Genomic DNA, 21,467 nt, shown 5'->3' on the forward strand with positions numbered 1-21,467 from the left:
TCAAACTTGCTTTGATCCACTGGAGTGTGCAGCCCCGCCCCCCCAGAGCACTGCTTTACCGTGTTATATCGGGTCGCGTTATATCGGGGTAGAGGTGTACTTAATGATCTCCTCCTTTGGGTCTGTGGTTTTGCTGATACCAGCTATGGTAGTCTCAGTGCTTCTGCCCTAGCTTGGAATGTCTGTGTGGAATGATAGGAATGGTTTAAAAGCTATTCCTTCTGAGGCTAAAGTCAGTTATTCTTCTCTGACCTGAGGGGGTCTGATCTATCCTCTGTTATTGGGACATCCTTGGGGAAGTGCTTGTTTTCCTTTCCTCAAAGCTTGCATTGACTGTTGTTCAAGGGCAAAAATCAATCTCAGTGTGTGTGTGTGTGTGTGGGGGGGGAAGTTTAGCTAGGAATTGTTTTACTGTACCTGACTACTGGTCAAACAAATCCAGTATCCTGATTCATTCGCTGGCCAGGACCAGATGCTTCAGAGAAAGGTACAAGCAAACTATAAACTAACTTGGCCGTAGGGGAAGTTTCTTCCCACTCCTCATCTAATGCTGCGAAGCATGAGGGTTTTATCCCTTATGTAACTCTGGAGGTTCTCATTATCCAGATACATGGCTAATCCTTTTATGAATCTTATTAAATGTTTGGCTTTCATACCTTATGGCAATTCCATAGTCCAATTCTGCATTGGGTAAAAAGGGGGAGGAAAAGATATTTTTTTCTCATCTCTAAACTGGTTAACTTTCACTTCAATCAATTGCCCCCTTGTTTGGTAGTGCCTGCATTTGCACTCATGTCATGCGCACCATTGCTGGGGGGTGAGGCAAAAGGGCAGTTTTTGCCCTGGCTCCTGTATGAGAGGCCCCCAAAGGGAGTGGCATTATGATCTGGCATGCTACGTCGCAATGCCATTCATTTGGCCTGGTGGCTCCTCTGTCGCGACAGAAGGGCAGATGGGCCAAACCTGAATGGCACCACAAGTTAAAACTGGGCATTTCACATGAAAAATATCTAGGGGAACCCCTATCGTTGGTCTTCCATTATGAGAAAGGATTAATAGGAGAACCTAATTTACCTACTCTGTACCACTAACTACTGTATTAACTTCTAACAGATCCCCTCTTTCATTCTCTCTAAAATGAATAATTTTTTATTATCATTTCCTCACCATACCTGTGTAATAATCATCTGCAGACCTTATTTTTCACTCTGTTCTTTCTAACTCATTACCAATTATATTAAACACCAGTTCTTGAGCACCCCATTGTGTGGTCAATATTTCAACATAGAAAAAAAAATTATCTCCTGTTCTTCGTTTTGTTTCATATCAGTTGCTAAACCATGACAGAACATTAGCTCTTATCCCATGGCTAAGTTACTTTAACAGCCACTTGGAGGGACTTAGACTTTCAGAAAACCTTTGACAAAATTTGCTCTTCCAGATATCCTTTATTCAGTGGGGTTTTGTTTTGTTTTGGAAACATTCAAAGAATTCCAGTAGATTGGAGAAGCACAACTTTCCTCTAGAAAAGCTATGCTAGGTGGTCCCTATTATCTCATGTTCCTCATGGTGGGTTTTAACTCCATCTTTAATTATTGTTTCAATCAATTTAGCTGGTACTGAGAAGGTCTACAGCCTGAAATTCACAGGGTCAACCCTAAACCCCTCCATGTAAAAAAAGAAGAAGGAAAAAAAAAAGAAAAGTACAAACTTGCCATTTTTCTGGTTTTTCTGGGTTTTTTTAATTGATTGCAATGAGACATTGTGTATTTTTGGTAGCAAAAAGAACAGGAGTACTTGTGGCACCTTAGAGACTAACAAATTTATTAGAGCATAAGCTTTCGTGGACTACAGCCCACTTCTTCGGATGCATAACTCAGCCAGCTTGAATACTAAGTGGGTCTGATATTATTATTCAGCCAGTTTGTTCCAGCATCTCCTCTTTTGCCCCTTCAGTCTCTGACAGTGTATCTGTTGCAAGTAACTTCCCAATACAGTAATTATTTAACTTCCCTGTGATGACTTTATCCTCCTCAATCTACCCTTTTACTCTCTGGTAGTTTGGTAGATCCACATGTTCAATTGTCATCCCAAGAACTAAATGTTAGGCACTCTGGCTTTAAAACTAAGGTTTGAGAGCCATGCAAAAGTGTGAAACTGAGTCCTACTTGTAGCTTATATTATATACATCAAACATCTTTAACCTGGTCAGGTCACAATTGCCAAAGAAATGATAAAACTTGTATCTGAGTTGACAAATGGTCTGCTGAGTTTCAACTAGGGCTGTCAAGTCATTAAAAAAATAATCACAATTAATTACACCGTTAAACAATAGTAGAATAACATTTATTTAAATATTTTTGGATGTTTTCTATATTTTCAAATATATTGATTTTAATTACGACAGAATACAAAGTGTACAGTGCTCACTTTATATTTAGTTTTCATTACAAATATTTTCACTGTAAAAAAACAAAAGAAATAGTATTTTTCAATTCATCTCGTACAAGTACTGTAGTGCAATCTCTTTATCATGAAAGTTGAACTTACAAATATAGAATTATGTCAAAAAAACCCTCTGCATTCAAAACTAAAACAATGTAAAACTCTAGGGCCTACAAGTCCACTCACTCCTACTTCAGCCGGTCGCACAGACAAGCAAGTTTGGTTACAATTTGCAGGAGTTAATGCTGTCTACTTCTTGTTGATAATATCACCTGAAAGTGAGAACAGATGTTCGCATGGCACTGTTGTAGCTGGCATCGCAAGATCTTTATGTGCCAGATGTGCTAAAGATTCATATAACCCTTCATGCTTCACCCACCTTTCCACAGGACATGCGTCTATGCTGATGATGGGTTCTGCTCAATAATGATCCAAAGCAGAGCAAACTGATGCATGTTCATTTTCATCCTCTGAGTCAGATGCCACCAGCAGAAGGTTGATTTTCTTTTTTGGTGGTTTGGGTTCTGTAGTTTCCACATCTGAGTGTTGCTCTTTTAAGACTTCTGAAAGCATAATCCACACCTTGTCCCTCTCAGGTTTTGGACAGCCTTCAGATTCTTAAACCTTGGGTTGAGTGCTGTAGCTATTTTTGGAAATCTCACATTGGTACCTTCTCTGCATTTTGTCAAATCTGCTGTGAAAATGTTCTTAAAATGAACAAGTACATAAAAGATGGTTACAAGGAGGAGGGAGAAAAATTGGTCTTCTTAACACTGAGCGTAGGACAAGAAACAATGGGCTTAAATGGCAGCAAGGGAGGTTTAGGTTGGATGTCAGGAAAAGCTTTCTAACTGTCAAGGTGGTTAAGCACGGGAATAAATTGCCTAGGGAGGTTGTGGAATCTCCACCATTGGAGATTTTTAAGAGCAGCTTAGACAAACACCTGTCAGGGATGTCTAGATAATACGTAGTCCTGCCATGAGTGCAGGGGACTGGACTAGCTGACCTCTGGAGGTCCCTTCCAGTCCTATGATTCTATGTGCTGGGTCATCATCCGACACTGCTGTAATATGAAATATATGGTAGAATGCCCGTAAAACTGAACAGGAGACGTACAATTCTCCCCCAAGGAGTTCAGTCACAAATTTAATTAATGCATTTTTTTAACGAGCATCATCAGCATGGAAGCATGTCCTCTGGAATCGTGGCCAAAGCATGAAGGGGCATATGAATGTTTAGCATATCTGGCTCGTAAATACCTTGCAACACCGGCTACAAAAGTGCCATGCGAACGCCTGTTTTCGCTTTGAGGTGACATTGTAAATAAGAAGCAGGCAGGAGTATCTCCCGTAAATGTAAACTAATTTGTTTGTCTTAGCGACTGACTGAGCAAGAAGTAGGACTGAGTGGACTTGTAGGCTCTAAAGTTTTACATTGTTTTATTTTTGAGTGCCGTTATGTAACAAAATAAATCTACATTTATAAGTTACTTTCACAATAAAGAGATTGCACTATAGTACTCGTATGAGGTGAATTGAAAAATACTATTTCTTTTGTTTATCATTTTTACAGTGCAAATATTTGTAATAAAAATAATATAAAGTGAGCACGGTACACATTGTATTCTGTGTTGTAACACAAATCAATATATTTGAAAATGTAGAAAAACATCCAAAAGTGTTTAATAAATTTCAATTGGTATTCTATTGTTTAACGGCACAATTAATTGTGATTAATTGTTTTGAGTTAACTACGATTAATTGAGAGCCCTAGTTTCAACCTAATGCCTTGCCAAAGGGCTAAGAAATTTCAAACCCTGAATATGAGGGTTTATAATGGACTTGAAACTTTAAATTGTTGCTGGAGCTCCAGTGTCTTGTCACACACTTATTTTCTCCTTAAAGCGAACAACAATTATTTCTATTTTTACAGCCACATAGTATGGCATGACAAACAATGTTTATAAATGTGGACAAGGACCACATGCTTTATGCTTGTAGGGTGAGATTTTTTCAAAGCACCCCAGTGATTTTAGGATCACAAGTCCAATTGGTATCTAATGAGAATTGTGCTTCTAGTAACTTGTGTGCTTTTGAAATTCTTTCTTGCAGTGTATTGTGGGCAGGGATAGCTCAGTGGTTTGAACACTGGCCTCTTTAAACTCAGGGTTGTGAGTTCAATTCTTCAGGGGGCCATTTAGAGATCTGGGACAAAAATCTGTCTGGGGATTGGTCCTTCTTGTTGGACTAGATGACCTCCTAAGGTCCCTTCCAACTCTGATATTCTCTGATTTATTTAGTGTTTCAAATCAAAATTCCATTATGAATGACTCTTCACGATCACAATAATAAATTAGTTTCTCAAATAGTTATAGCTCCAAGATATTTTAAGAGTGCTCAGCGAGGAAAAACTGAAAAATTAATTAGCAAGCAAAAACAATATGGGGCATGATTCTTCACTGTCTTAAATCATTTGTAGTTTCATTAATACAGATTGGTAGCATCTTATGCTCACTTTGCATAGATTTAAATAACAATGCAAGGTACTGTGCAATGGAGAATTGGGACCATAATGTCTTCCAAATGTAGCATGGCTTCTGAATTGAGCTTTAGTTGCATACTCTGGCAGGTAGGCATACATTTAGGGCTCAACTAATGCTCATTTATGCGTAGAAGTTGGAGACCAAACAGTGGAATAATCCAGAGCAATGCACATGAAAGTAGCAGTAGATGGTGGTTTCTTTAATTAAAAAAAAAAAAGGAATACCCATATGACTAAAGTATGCAGTGATGAAGTCTCAGACAATTGACAGTGCTCAGCTCAGTGGGGCCCCAATCCTGCTAGAAGCCTTTGAACACTACTGTAATATAAATTACTATAATAATTTATGACTGGTGATGGTTCATTGTGCATATTAATCTGAATTCTAATGAACAGCCAGTAGAGACGTATTGTATTCCGGACTGTCCAAGCTTGTCTTCTGTACTGGTCTCTTCTCTTGTGAATATCATTTTGTATTCTGTTGGTGGGTATTTAGCTTGTTTTAAATAGTAGCGATCTTCTTTTGAGACATTTGTGAATTTTCCTTCATTAATTCTTACCTTGTAAGTCTGCAGAGGCTCTGTTTTTACAGTGGAATAGTTTCAGGACTAGATTTTTATGAGTCTGATCTGAATGTTTACTCTATTTGGCAGCAGCTTACTATTTATTAGATCGTTTTATCCTTTTTAGTAATTTTAATGAATGAAAGAGTTTAAAGTACTATTTAAAATTAAGGTCACTTAGAACGCAAGGTTAAGTAGGCCAGAGTGGCTGCCACAATACAGAAATTTGGCTGAGCCCCAGGCTTCCCAGTGTGGCTGCGGAGTAGCGATGTAGACCGTCAGACACCTGGTGGAGGAGAGCACAATTAGAAGATTGGAGGGTGGACTGCAGCGCTTTGCTACCATCAAGGTTCAGCCAAGTGATTGCTGGATCAATCTAGATATCAACTTGAGATGTGTACAAAAAGAGAAGATTAAAACTAAAATACATTTCTTAACTTCTCCTGACTTTAGTTTTAAAAACCAACCACTAGCATGATTCATGTCTTTCTGAGTCCGACATCTTCCGTTTGTGGTACATATCAAGTATTAATCAGATTGATGTTGTGGACTGCTTTGATGCTCTTTGGACATATATCATTGATGTATGTACTTGATAGGGATGTGCCACTGCAGCAAACTCTTCAAATGTTCCTTTCTAGATACGAGCATAACCTTTGTCTTGCTGAGATTTAATCTAAACCAGTTTTTCCTTATCCAAGTGTTTGTTCTCAGCCATTCACTAGGGCCCATTGGGAAGTCAGCTAGATTTAAGTACATGCTTAAGTGCTTTCCTGAATAGGGATGGATTGAAATGTGTGCTTAAGTACTTTCCTGAATCAGAGTCTAGGAGAGGAAAGCATTGATTTTTATTGTAGGTTGCAAATGACAGACTATAGAATCAAATTATTAGTATACCTGGTCTGAAAATTTTCAACCTAGAAATCTCACTCTCCCTTTGGACAGCAAATGGTCTGAGGCACTGAATTTTAAAATGCTGCATTTTTGCAATAAATATAAACAGTGATATTTTTGAAATAATATAAGAGAATCATTTGGGTTTGATGGGAACAGCAGAGGTCATAATGAATTCTTTTTTTCTACCACTGGGGATGTTATTTCTTTTGCAGAAGCTAAATTGCAATACAACATTTGTTAAATGTACCATAAAAATAGTGTTACTCAGGTTTTTTTGTTTTTCCCTTGCAATAGTCCAATTTGATGAATGTCCTGAATAGCTCTGGAGAGTTTGTATTGAATTTAGCTGGAACTCACAGGAAACAAAGATTGTAAAGAGCTCAAGAATGGCTTTGAATTATAGATTAATCCATGTAAGGATTTAACCGGTTTACGGATTGTTAAATTATATTTGATCCTATCTAACTTATTTACTTTTTTTATTTGTATTGCACCCATTATTATATCAGGGCACATTAGGAAGATTAAAATGAATGACTGTTGCCAAAAATGGGTGCCAAGTAAACTCCCCTCAACTTTACCAGGCCTAGGCTATCATCAATATCCTCTGGCTTGACTCAAATTAAAAAAGGGATAGCACAAGTAAATGAGTGTTGTACTGCACCCTAAAAATCTCCAAACATGGGAACTGCCAGACTGCATTGAGGAAGCAACTACCAGAGCAGTGGCCAAGAATTCTCTGACACACATCACATGGTGATTAGACTTGGGGATAGACCCCAGGTGTTTTCTGACAGTTTGCGTACTAGTGGAGCATAGGAAAATAAGTGATCTCTGAGAAAGCAGGTGCCAGGCTGTTCAGGACTTTATAGATCAACACCATGACTTGTGTTAGGACTTACTGTGTAGTACAGATGTTGTACATTCACATCAGCTGTTCTGTTTAATAGGTAGGCATCAGCATTCTGTTGACACTTCTTAGACATAAACTATTTGGAACAGGGGCTACATTCCATTTATTTATATATACAGAGATATACCTATGTCATAGAGCTGGACGGGACCCTGAAAGGTCATCAAGTCCAACCCCCTGCCTTCACTAGCAGGACCAAGTATTGATTTTGCCCTAGATCCCTAGGTGGCCCCCTCAAGGATTGAACTCATAACCCTGAGGGTTTAGCAGGCCAATGCTCAAACCACTAAGCTATTCATCCTCCTGTATTTGTACAGAACCGAGCTCACTGAAGTTCTTATCCTGAATGGAGCACTTGTTCACTATGAAAGTATAAACATTAAATACCTGCTGAAGCATTTGGGTCTCCTTTGGGGATAGCCCTAAGCAGAGTTCATTTCAGTAGTCCAGACTAGAGGTGACAAGGGCATAGATAGCTATGATCAGCTGACAGGTCTGCATCAGAAACGATAGAACATTCAATTCAGTTCAAGTCAATAGGACATCAGAGAGAAGTAGGTATCTGGGGCTCACATAGCAGTTACATTGAAATGATCCATAAGGCCAGGAAAAAAGTGGTCCAAATGGTTGGACAGAATGTTCGTCAGAGTTTTACAAGTCCCATGGATACAGTTGTCTCCACCCTGGTGGGAGTTAAGATGACCATGATCTCACCATGAAGGTGACATGACACAGGTGCAGGGCTTAAATTCAGATGGAGTTCTACAGAGTGGAGCTCTGGTAAATATTTTCAACTCCCATGGAGTTTTTATAGCATGTTTGGGGGGTGGGGACAGGTTCTGGGAAATACTTTGAGAATTTAAGCCCTGCAGAGGTGATATCAAAGAGCCGCTGTGAATCCACTTCTATGCTAAAGATGATAAATAAGCAGTTTTTCCTTTAATCTTTAATTCATGATTGGGCGCCATCACCAGTTTTGTGATACTGGAATACTAAGGATGGTGTATTTTTTTTTTTTAAGTAGATTGGATAAAAGTTAACAGTAAAAGCCTGTGAATTGAAAGCCAGAGAACATTTTACTGTATAGAAAAATTTCTGTTAGTGATTTGTTACTGAAATGTAGCCAACTAGCCATGATACCGTCTAATATTATTTAGCATCAAAAGAACAACATGTGCTATAGGGGCATGACCTAAAGCTCATTGAAGTCAATTGATTTCAATGGGCTTTGGATCAAGCCCTGACCAACTTTATTATCTTACTATTGTAAACCCTTGGTCTACTTCTTTTTTAGCCCTATTTTATTTGTAATACTCTCCTCCCATGTGTGACTTCTGAATTTATACTTTAAGCTCTCTGCAGTTGGGGTGGAGGGCCTGATTCTACACTAACTTGCACTTCAGTTGGTCATTTATGCTGTAACAGGGCTACCACTTACTGAGCGTCCTTTCATGGCCAGAGGTCCCCACACAGCACCCTTCCTCTACTCTCTCTCGTTGCTTCATGAGCTCCACACTGTCTCTCTTATGAGTAGTACCACACTCCACTTGGGCTGATTTAGTTATCTCAGACAGTTCCACTTAGACCTTAATGTCTCAGAAGTAAAGTTCATCATTGCAACCCAAGACTTCACACTTATCTCTAGCTCTTCTACCACCTAGATGGAGCTCTTCTCCTGCCAGCATGCAAGGTTTCCACTTTTTAGCCATTTCTATCTGGAGCTCAGCTTCCTTCTCCTACCAGTGTCCGTGTATTTTTTCCCCATCCAACTACCAATCCCCCAGGTCCACTTCCTCTCTTCCATTATAAGGCCATTTCCATGGCATTTATTTGTTCCAGCTTTCTGGAATAGGTAGGCTTATCATACATCCTGTTTTGGCTGGGACAGACCCCCTTTTAAGCTCTGCCCCAGATGTCACAACTTTTTTGGCTTGGGCTGACAGTCCTGCACAGTGGGGCTAAGGTGGCGGCAGTGTTCGATGGGGCTGGCTCAGATGGCTGGTGATGCTCGGCAGGGCTGGTCCGAGCTGCCTGGTGTCCTGTTTTCAGTTTAGGGAAATATGGTCACCCTAGGAATGGGGTCGTCTGATCCCCTCTACTCTTAAAAGTACATTGCACTGTTCTTTCATAGGTGTAATGGGGTATAAAGAAGGTCTGAAGAGTCACCATTCTAATTTGGTAGCATTTGACACTCACACTCATATACATCTCTGACAAGTATCAGTTGCAAGAACCGTGGAGAATCAGGTTGCCTTTCCGTTTTTTTTTCTTCTTCCTCTTTTCTCTCCCTCCCCTCCCCCCCCCTAAAATACTCAGATCACTTCTGGATGCTCACAAAATATATACACACACACACACACACACACACACACACACTAATAAACATACAAAGATAGTCCAGATTACCACCTTTCAGACTGTAGGCTCCTCATAAAAGCTGGCTGGGAGAATATGAACTCACAAAACCACTTGCTGGTGCAGTTCTGTGAATTAGTAAGACCACAAAACAGATTTCTGGGGCTCGTTACAATGAAATCCATTGGCGACCTATATTTTAGAGTGATCTCCCTCATGAGACCTTTACCATAAAGTGGCTGACAACACTGCCAGATGACACAATGATACACTTACTATTTTAATTGTGTAATTTGGCTATTCAATTTGTGGTGCAAATCCAGCGGTTTCTGGATTCTTAGACTTCTTAGCTTATAGAAGAGAAGGCTTCAGCATGACTCAGACAGAAGTAATGCTACAGGCTGTGCTAAATTAACTTCAGTGCATTAATTTAAGGGGCACTGAATTGCTACTGTACAGAAAACTAGTATGAAATTGGATATGGTTGGCTAACTATGTAATTTCTCATTTCCAGTTTACTGTCTCTTCTTAGTGGAGATTTACCTTCTGTGCTCAGTCGAGAAGAAAAACTAAAAGTATTAATGCTTTGATGGAAAAATGTATTCTTTTAGCAGTTGCATTTCTTCATTAGCTGTTTGTTGAAGAGTTTCATTATTTGTGGAAGAGAATTTAGTTTAGAGTAAAGAAAATTTATTCATTAACAGTTTACTTTCTTTGGTAGCAGAGATTATATTTTGTAATTTTCTTTCAGCATCTATAATCTTTTAATAGCTGTTTGTTCCAGACAATTATGCAGTAATTACCAGGTTTTAAAAAAATACATTTTAATGAAAGTGTTGGCTTCATCCTACTCCCACTGAAGTCTATGTGAGATTTGCTGTTAACTTCAATAGGAACTAGAATTTGTATTGATAACTGTTTATTTTTTTCCTGCCAAATTCTCTTTAACTCATCCAAAACCGTGGGGAAAAATTCTGCTCTCAGTTACTCTGGATTTAGAGTGTATCTCTAGTGACTTAATGGATTTACATTTGTGTAAACCCAGAATAAATGAGAGCAGCATTTGATCCAGTAGGATTTGTTTTCTTATCAGCAAGAAGATGTAATACATAATTGGTTCCACCACTAGAGTTTTCCCAGTATTAGCTTCCTTTCTTGTCCAGGAAAGACACATCTGGATTGCATCAGTCTCTGATGGTTACAAAACTAAAGGTATTGTCTCCTGGAAGATCCACTCCCCTTGGCAAGGTCCCTTCAACCTGCTTATATAATAAAATTTAAAAATAGAGAGGGATGGGAACTAGGGTGACCAGACGTCCCAATAAAATCAGGACCGTCCCGATTTTTCGGTGTTTGTCCCACGTCCCAACCGATCTCTAGTCGGGATGCAATTTGTCCCGATATTTTGCTCCGCTGGCAGCACTAGGATTTTTTTTTGGTTCCTTCGACGCCTCACCTCCCCCTTCAGTGTCCCGATATTTTGTTCCTCTCATCTGGTCACCCTAATGGGAACAGCCTATTGTTATTCATGGCAAATTTTCTAATGCTTTGTCCAGTTTTAGCTGTCCCAAATGTTGGAGCTTCTACCACAAGCATAACTGTTTGTAGTATTGGGCTTTAAAGTAGGAGGAATTACTTGTAATACACTGGGACACTGGCAGATCAGGTGCCAGCTCATGCCAAAGCCTCAGGCCAATTCACTTGTGTATTAGTACAGATCAAACTGATTTGTTAAATGTATGAGAGTGTATTTGGTGTTTAAATTTCATGAAAACTAATGGGATGTTACATGCATTGTTTTCAGTTATTTAGATCCTATTATAATGTAATAGCAAACATTTACATTGTATGTACCCTTGTAACTATATAACCCATCAAAGAAGAAAGAAGCCTTGTGGAATGCAAATGAAGAACTTCAGCAAGAAAATACTAATTCTTGCACATTTGAAGACAAATGGTCATTGTGTATGATGATCAAAGACTCTAAATGTGCTCCTCTCTCTCCACCACCAGCTTGTTTTCTGTGAGAAGAAGCAATAAGAATGGACTCCGGATAGATCCTGCATCTCTGGACTGTTTGGCTTCAAACAGGGCAGAATAACTGAACGAGAAGATGGAGGTCCCCAGAGTTATTCTGGGTAGCCATCAGGGCCGCCGGGGGGGGGGGGAGCAAGTGGGGCAATTTGTCCCAGGCCCTGGGCCCCACAGGGGCTCCCATGAGTTTTTCGGGGCCCCTGGAGCGGGGTCCTTCATTCGCTCAGGGGGCCCTGGAAAACTCTTGCGGGGCCCGGGCCCCCGGAGCTTCTTCCGCTCCGGGTCTTCGGTGGCAATTCGGCGGTGGGGGTCTTTCTGCTTCGGGACCCACTGCCGAAGTGCTCTGAAGACCCGTGGCGGGGGGTCCTTCCGCCCTGGGATCCGCTGCTGAAGCGTCGGGTCTTCAGTGGCAATTCGGCGGTGGGGGCCCCCCGCTGCCGAAGACCCCAGGCCCCCTGAATCCTCTGGGCATCCCTGGCAGCCATGAGAGATTTTTGGGAAACTGGCAGATTACGACATCTCTGCTACCATTTGGATTATAGACCATTTCTCATTTGTACATATATTTTACCTGCTTTAACCTATCAATAACTCAGTCCTTTTTCTCAGCTAATGCACCTTTAGTGAGTTTACTGTATAATTGGCTACAGTGTTGTCTTTGGTGTGAGATCTAGGATGCAAATTGACCTGGGTGAGTGGCTGGTCTCTTGTAACTGGGAGTAATCTGGAATATTTGTGATTTTTTTTGACGTAAGTGACAATTTATCTCTCAGTCCAGCTTGCCTCTGGGGCAAGACAGTCAGTCCCCTTAGACGCTCCAGTCTGTGACCCCATTGTAAGACTATTGTAGTACTTGGAGTTCACATTTTGTTCTGTGTTGGTAAGATCTAATTATAGAACACACCACCATTTTGGGGTATCTGCCCTGCTTTTGACATTCGATCCTGAGGTAGGCAGTCATGGTCATGAGCCACTTCAGGCAGTGCAACACACGCATGCTAGAAATTTCACAGAAGGTACAAAAATAAAGCCCCTTCCCCAAAGAGGACACAGCTAAGAGTTGGACTGTAAGTGAGGGTGAAGAATACAAAAGAATCGATAGAGCAAGGAAGGACAAGCTATAGCAATAAAATCACACTCAAAATACACATATTGGTGGCACTATTGAGGATGATGTTTTTAATATTAAAATAAGGTTTAAGATATATTGACTCGCTCTGCTGTAGCAATTAAAAAACTGAAGCCATAGAAAAGGAAAAAGAGGGTCACTACTCGATGGGGACTCTTAGAATCAAATCCTGCAAGCACTTATTCATACTGTTTACTTACATGAGTGGTCCCTCAGATGCTGTGAGATACTTCATGTGCTTCCAGGTTAATTGAACTGATTAACTTTGGGTGAGTGTTCAGGTTAAAGATCCTCTCCAAATGGCTTTTTACTCACTTGGAAAACACACAACAAAATTAAGTAATAGTGTCTGTCTATAATTTGCTTTTGGTTCTCAACGACATCAAGATGGAGAGAATGTATTGAAATAATTATGCAGGCAAGTTCTGATGAGAAACACAGTTAAGGGTGAATTCTGGAGTTTTTATGATTGGGTTCCTTTTTGACACTTTGGCAGATTTCTCAATTCCTTGGATCTTTCTCCACCATGACTCACCTGGGTGTATTCCACATACATCATAAATTAAGCATATGTGGTCAGCATGATGTATTATTTATGAGTCAAAAGCCATTCCCATCGCTGTGTAAAACTACAATGCTTTTGGGAAGTTTAAATTATTCATACTTAAAAAATGAATACAAAATTTAATTCTGGTTTGAACATGTCACTTGAAACTATCTTGGTTCTCAATTACGCTTCTGATAATCTAATCTTAGATTTATTACCACTTAAAATTATCGCAATCTGCTGCTTCTTGTTTTGATTTGAAAACATAATTGATGCCACATGATGTCAGTAATTGCTCACGCTGTTTTAGAAAGAGGCACAAAGATATAGCAAGAAAAATTATAAAGACAAATTCAGATTTTGCTTTTTTTCTGCTTTTTTCATAGTATATTTGTTTGCAATTGTTGTTGTGTATATTTTAGAAAAGAAGAAAATCAGTTGAATATGCACTCTCATTGGGTTCTACTGGAAGACTAGATAAACAGTTAAAATATAGGCTTGTATCATTCAGGACTGGAAGGAAGAGATCTCTAGCCAGTTGCAGGTCACAGCATTGATCAAGTTCTTTTGCTTTTCCTGCCTTTTAATTCCAAAAATAGTATATCTTCTCCACCCTAAGGCCTCATCTACACTAGGAATTTATTTTGGTGTAGCTATGCCTCTTAGGGATGTGAAAATTCCACACCCATAGGAGACGAAGCTATACCAACCGAATCCCCACTGTGAAGACAGCGGTAGGTTGACCTAGCTTCCGCATCTTAGGGAGGTTGATTCCCTATGCTGATGGGAGAATCCCTCCAGTCAGTGTAGGTAGTGTCTGCACTGAAGCACTACAGTGGTGCGGCTGCAGAGGCGCTGTTGTAGCATTTTAGGTGCAGACATATCCTAAAAAACCAACACCATGGACCTGACTCTTGAGTGCCCTGCAGCTTGTGTGGTTATTTCCACCAGTGCAGAGTATTGCAGGTCTATGTTGCTCAGGGGTGTGAACCCCCCCCGCCTTTCCTCCCAAGCGACACAAATTACAGTGACCTAAGTGCTGTCCACACCGGTGCTTCGTCTGTGGGAGACACTCTCCCATTGACATAGCTTCCACCTCTCGTGGAGGTGGAGTAATTACGCCGACAGGAGAGCGCTCTTTCATCGACACAGAGCGTATTCACAGACGCCAATGTAGAACTTCTAGTGTAGACCTGCCCTGAGTGTTGAACACTCCAATAACTGAGTGGTAGCATTTTATACCCACTTGGCATTCCCATTGCATAGGTGTAAGGCAGTTTTTCTGCACAGGGTGCAAGGCCATGCAGAATTAGGTTCCTCGTAATTGGGCATAGTTGTGCTTGAGATCATAGATACAGAAGTAAAGAGGTCAAAAAGAGAAGGTATAGAAGCAGATAACTAGATTGCTAAATAGGGATCAGCGACATTCGAGATTATTGGACCCATGCCCCTCTCATTGCATTAGTCAACTTCATAGTCCTTGTCTGGTTGCCCAAAGTTTCCAAGGGATTGATACATCTCTTCCTTTGTGACTATGATCTCCTACAACAGCTAGTTTCCACTGGAACAATGAAAGGGAAGGAAGAAAGAGATTGTAACTGTTTGTGGCATTTTGTTAAATATTTTGGAGGTGCTCAGATATTATGTGAGAGTAAATACATTTAATTTAACTAAAATCTCACATAGTTTCTCCCTTGGAGAGGAAAAGGGGAGAAAATAGTGAAGTCAAGAATCCTATGTGAAAATCTGTAGTTGTGTCATTAATGGACTTCTGAAAAGCACTCAAATATTTTGAAGGCTGAGTAGTATTAGAAAGAGTAACCTCCCTCTTCAGATAGAAAGATTAGCTTTGTCAGATGATATCATATGGAGCAGATTGTAGCTGTTCATAAGTAAAATGGGAGAGAAGATAAAATATGGACATTGGCCGTGGATCACAAGGAGAAAAAACAGAGCCACTAAATGGCTAAGAGACCAAATCTACAAAGGAGGAGGGAAGCTTCTTCAACACCTGGAACAGACTGTGAACTCTTATTGCCACAGTTAAGTAATTACTAATGTGAGCAGTCTTATGATAATTAAGGTTATAAATTTATCCTAACTGTGAGCTCAACTGTAAAAACAGAGTTTATAATGTGTCACAATAACCTATAGCAATAAACGTTGATGGGTAAAGGTGCAAAAGGGAGACAGACTGAATTAGTCCAAGCAAAAAGGCCTACTGATGTAATTCAAGGACTGTGTTAAGATCTTGTCTAGTAAATAAGAAAAGTGTGGAACTGGAAATCAATGAACCAAAATTGGTGTGTTGGAAACTAGGCTTATTTGATGGACAAAATAATAAGGGGATGGGCTGTTCTGCCGGTCACTTCCCTCTTGGAGTCCTTAGAAGACATTTGAGGGAAGATTGGGAAGCAAAGGGGGATTGGCTACCTCAACGCTGACTGAAAGAAGGGGAAGGAGTGAGCTTCGCCATCATGGCTGCCAACCTCACCGTTTCCTGGGTCCCTGGGTGCCAGCATAAAACCTCTGTGCCTTTGTCAACCTGATCCTGAGCGGTATCCTGACCAAACCAAGCCAGAGAGAGGGACCAAGATGACATTGTCACCTTCGCCAGCTCTGGCTAAATTCCCAAAATCACTAAGGATATGAGACTTTGTCTCTGTCTCTCTCACCCCCCGCCACCCACCATGTGTCCTTTTCCTTCCTCACCTTATTTCTTCTCTTTCCAATCCTCTGTATGTCTTGCAGGGCTGCTGTTAGTCTCTTCCCAGAAAAAAGCCGCTAAAAAGTGAAGCCCAAAACAGTCAGGCACTGGTACAAGTTTGCCAGGTCTCAGAGTGAAAGATGAAACCGTGTGCTGTGCCCAGGCTTTTCCAGCCATGAAATTGCAAATGAAAGTCAACCCCAGAGAAAATGCTGCTTCTGTCTATCTTCACTGTTCTTTTTTGTGTCTGTGTGTGTGTGTGGGGGGGGGGAGGGTATTCTGGGACATGGGATTGGACTTCAACAACAGCTCCAGCTCCTCTCAACTAACTTTGGTTTGATGGTCTCCTCCCCTCTACCCCCCACTTCTAAAGCCTCTTTCCAGCTAAAAGGAACGTGCACAAAGGATGTTAAAATGAAAGTACTTGTTAAAATGAAAGATTACTTAGTAATCTACATTTCAAATGCCTTAACTATTTCCCCCTCTTTTCTGTGCCTTTAATAAAAGGTTAAGATTTGTAATGATATGATTGCCATGATACTATGCAGACTGAGGACTCTGTGTGCCAAACCTCAAACTGAGTTTAACACTTTCTAATATTGGACAGTTTCAGCATCGTGTTAACACCTTTGACTCTTTTTGGGCCCATATATTCCTTCCAAATTAATACAACAGTATCCCCCCTTGAAATCAGGGGTTCACAATCTGGCCATGTGAAAATCATGAAGCAGCCAGTAGCTATGTCAGAAATAGAGGGCCCAACACCTGAAAGATTTACTGTATTTATGACCAAATGAAGACCTTCATGTCACAGGAAATAAGCCATCCACTTAAGGGAAAATGATTCCTTTATAGGGTTTCTTGCGTCTTCTGAATTGTCTGGTCTTAGTCAAAGACAGGATGCTGGAGTAGATGGACCACTGATCTGATTTAATATATCAATGTCTATATTTTTATAGTGGAATCATAACATTCCAGCTGCAAATATCCCTAAATATCAAATCAAAGATTTGTGTATAAAATAAAAAAACCATATGAAAGTCCTTTCTTTTGTGTCAGAAAGGCAGCCTGCCTTGTCATACAATGTGTAATGCAGTCTTATGTGGCTTGCAAAGACATTTTGTTCCTTGGCAAAATGTTTGAGAATGTTAATGCGGCAAAATAGGCATGAGAAAGTATGACATATGGGATTTACTGGTCTGAGTAAGGAAAACTTAGTTTGAGGGGAGAAGGGAGGAAATATGTTTCTGTACCTTATTATATTAACTGAAGCAACTATTCAACTGTTCACTGAGGTATTCCCAAAATGTATAGATTTAAAAAGTTCTTAAAATACCTACTTGAAAGGCATACATACATTAATTTAAAACAATTTTTTAAAAGTCTGATGTAACATGCTTGTAAAATAGCTATTTTTATTCCAGTTGGTCCAGATCTCAATAAGGGAGATTTAATTATACGTTTGTTTTAACATATACCTCTACCCCGATATAACGCGACCTGATATAACACGGTAAAGTAGTGCTCCGGGGGGGCGGGGCTGCGCACTCCGGTGGATCAAAGCAAGTTCGATATAATGCGGTTTCACCTATAACGCAGTAAACAGTTTTTGGCTCCCAAGGACAGTGTTATATCGAGGTAGAGGCGTACTTAATTTAAACTGAATAGTGTTGATATATCTGAAAGTGTATATATTTAAAAATACAAATTTGGCATTATTTCAGTGGAAAGGCTGTATTTTTAAAGACATTTTAGTCAAAGTAGTTTAATCTCATTAGAGTATTAACTTTTGTAACACAAAGAGACTTTGATAAATGATGACTGACACAATAATAAGATGAAGCCTTCTTTAACCTAAAACATTTGTATATATTTTTAATGATTTGTCATTTTTGCCCTCTTTGTCACAATTTTTTTCCTGGGTCAGTGCTGGACTATGGCCGCTGCACAATAGCCTCCGAGCATGTGGGTACCAAAGTGTAGGATTTCTTAGATTCCTCTCCTATTAACATGTATTTAATTAAGAGACATGCTTCTGTATCACAGGACAATTCCACTTCTCTATACTGGGAAGGAAACTACTGCAGTTTATTAGTTAGGTGATTGGTGCCCTACACTGGTGGTGTGATATTATCCTTGCTAGCGCTGGTCAAAACTCTGAATTTTCGTTCTTCAAGAAATTGAATTCTGAAATGACCCTTTTTGTCCCAATTTGGGACAAAGCTGAAATTTCCTGCAAAATGAAACTTCCAAAAAATTTTGGTTTTGATAAGGTCAAAATGCTTCATTTTGACTTTACTGTTTCAACTTTTACATATTATATATTAATTACATTTAAATAATAAAATCAAAACACAGAGCTTTGGTCTTATAAACATGTTTCAGTAATTATTTATCTAAAATTGACAATCAATATGTTCCCATAAAATGTTTCATTTTTGTGGAGCCAGCATTTTCTGATGGAAAAATATTCTATCTGAAAGCTTTTCACCAGCTCTAATAATTATTTATGGCGTGCATCATGATGCTGATGCTAGCCACCTGGATTTTGAAAATAAAATTGACATTCATAGTTTGCAGCGATTGGGTCTTTGCTTCACTCCATAGACCAATTTTGGGAAGAACAAAGTTTACTGCACAGAGCCATTTGCCTAGTTGTTTTGATTGAGCTGCATGTTGTTTCCATGACTGGTGCTGGGCTTCCAACTGCTCAATGTGATTCTTAAAGATGTGGACATCTACCATTATGGTGTGGTGCCATGCAATACAATCAATCACCAGTTGCTCAAAGGTTGAGTCAGAAATGTTTGTTTTGCTTAGGTATTGTTTCAAAATGTCTTTGAAGCATTTCATCTGTCCTCTATGCTTACAATTTCTGGAACTTAATAAAGAATATACGACTTGTTTATCAAAATAAGTCTCAAGCATACGAATTACATGGCCAATGCATCTTGATTGGCTGCAGATCAAATGAGCCTCAATGCTGACAGAACTTTAGCCAGGACTTATATGTTGGAAACCTATCCCACCATTTGATGCCCAGCAATTGTTGTAGGTGTCACAAACTGTCAAGCTATTTAATGTGTCTTTGATAACAGATCCATGTTCGCACCCATAGACCAATGTCATGAGGATGACAGCATTATAGACTTTAACTTTTGCTGTAGACAGATCCTATCTTGCTTCCAGATTCGGTGATGGAGGCAATCACGTGCAGTGCTCGCTTCCTTAATTTGTGCATCCACTGCATGGTCAATTGTCACTTCATTGTTCAACATGATGCTGAAACGAGTAAACTATTTGACAGTACTTTCCAAGCTTATTGATTGGCCTTGGTAAGTTTTGTTGAGGACCTCACTGGTTCATAACGTTGGTTTTCATTTGGCTGATGGTAAGGCCAGACTTATGAGCCCCCCAGAAAAGCAATTTGTAAGATCTTCTAGTGCTGCTTCAGAGTGCGCCATCAAGGCTCAATCCTCGGTGTAGAGCAGTTCTTGAATCAATGTTTCTGTTGCCTTTGGGTTCACATGTAGACAGGGAAGACTGTAGAACTTACCGGTACAGAAGTGTATAAAGACGTTATTTGAAGAGCTACATCTAGCAGCACAATAAAGAATAGACCAAAAAGGCTAGGAGCAAGGACACTTCCTTGTATCGCCCCATTCATGATTAGAAATGGGTCTGTTAGATCAAAATCTATGCTAACTCTTTCTGCCATGCCTTCATGGAATTGCTGAACAAGTCCAAGAAAGTATCAGAGGGGAAGCCGTGTTAGTCTGAATCTGTAAAAAGCAACAGAGGGTCCTGTGGCACCTTTGAGACTAACAGAAGTACTGGGAGCATAAGCTTTCGTGGGTAAGAACCTCACTTCTTCAGATGCAAGTAATGGAAATCTCCAGAGGCAGGTATATATCAGTGTGGAGATAACGAGGTTAGTTCAATCAGGGAGGGTGAGGTGCTCTGCTAGCAGTTGAGGTGTGAACACCAAGGGAGGAGAAACTGTTTCTGTAGTTGGCTAGCCATTCACAGTCTTTGTTTAATCCTGATCTGATAGTGTCAAATTTGCAAATGAACTGAAGTTCAGCAGTTTCTCTTTGGAGTCTGGTCCTGAAGTTTTTTTGCTGTAAGATGGCTACCTTTACATCTGCTATTGTGTGGCCAGGGAGGTTGAAGTGTTCTCCTACAGGTTTTTGTATATTGCCATTCCTGATATCTGACTTGTGTCCATTTATCCTCTTGCGTAGTGACTGTCCAGTTTGGCCAATGTACATAGCAGAGGGGCATTGCTGGCATATGATGGCATATAGAACATTGGTGGACGTGCAGGTGAATGAGCCGGTGATGTTGTAGCTGATCTGGTTAGGTCCAGTGATGGTGTTGCTGGTATAGATATGTGGGCAGAGTTGGCATCGAGGTTTGTTGCATGGGTTGGTTCCCGAGTTAGAGTTGTTATGGTGCGGTGCGTGGTTGCTGGTGAGAATATGCTTAAGGTTGGCAGGTTGTCTGTGGGCGAGGACTGGCCTGCCTCCCAAGGTCTGTGAAAGTGAGGGATCATTGTCCAGGATGGGTTGTAGACCACTGATGATGTGTTCAAGTCCAAGAAAGAACTCCACTGGCCATCACCTACAGTCCTCAGCTAAAACCTCTCCAACGCATCATCAGTGATCTACAACTCATCCTGGACAACACCTCCTCGCTTTCACAGGCCTTGGGACGCAGGCCAGTCCTCGCCCACAGACAACCCGCCAACCTTAAGCATATTCTCACCAACAACCACACACGGCACCATAGTAACTCCAACTCAGGAACCAATCCATGCAACAAACCTCGATGCCAACTCTGCCCACATATTTACACCAGCGACACCATCACAGGACCGAACCAGATCAGCCACAACATCACTGGTTCATTCACCTGCACATCCACCAATATAATATATGCCATCATGTGCCAGCAATGCCCCTCTGCTATGTACATCGGCCAAACTGGACAATCCCTACGTAAAAGGATTAATGGACACCAGTCAGATATTAGGAATGGCAATATACAAAAACCTGTAAGAAGAACACTTCAACCTCCCTGGACACACAATAGCAGATTTAAAGGTAGCCATCCTGCAGCAAAAAAAATTCAGGACCAGACTGCAAAGAGAAACTGCTGAACTTCAGTTCATTTGCAAATTTGACACTATCAGCTCAGGATTAAACAAAGACTGTGAATGCCTAGCCAACTACAAAAGCAGTTTCTCCTCCCTTGGTTTTCACACCTCAACTGCTAGAAGAGGGCCTCATCCTCCCTGATTGAACTGTTGAATCAGTTATCTCCAGAATGATTCT

The 21,467-nt window shown here is 40.3% G+C and overlaps 1 protein-coding gene across 1 annotated transcript in view; it reads left to right on the plus strand.

Moving 5' to 3' along the window:
* The window catches only part of GUCY1A2 (guanylate cyclase 1 soluble subunit alpha 2), a 281,924-nt gene that overhangs the window by 91,595 nt on the left and 168,862 nt on the right, over positions 1 to 21,467 (plus strand). The window lies entirely within an intron of this gene.

This window comes from Trachemys scripta, chromosome 1, assembly GCF_013100865.1.
Source record: "Trachemys scripta elegans isolate TJP31775 chromosome 1, CAS_Tse_1.0, whole genome shotgun sequence".
Taxonomy (NCBI): domain Eukaryota; kingdom Metazoa; phylum Chordata; order Testudines; family Emydidae; genus Trachemys; species Trachemys scripta.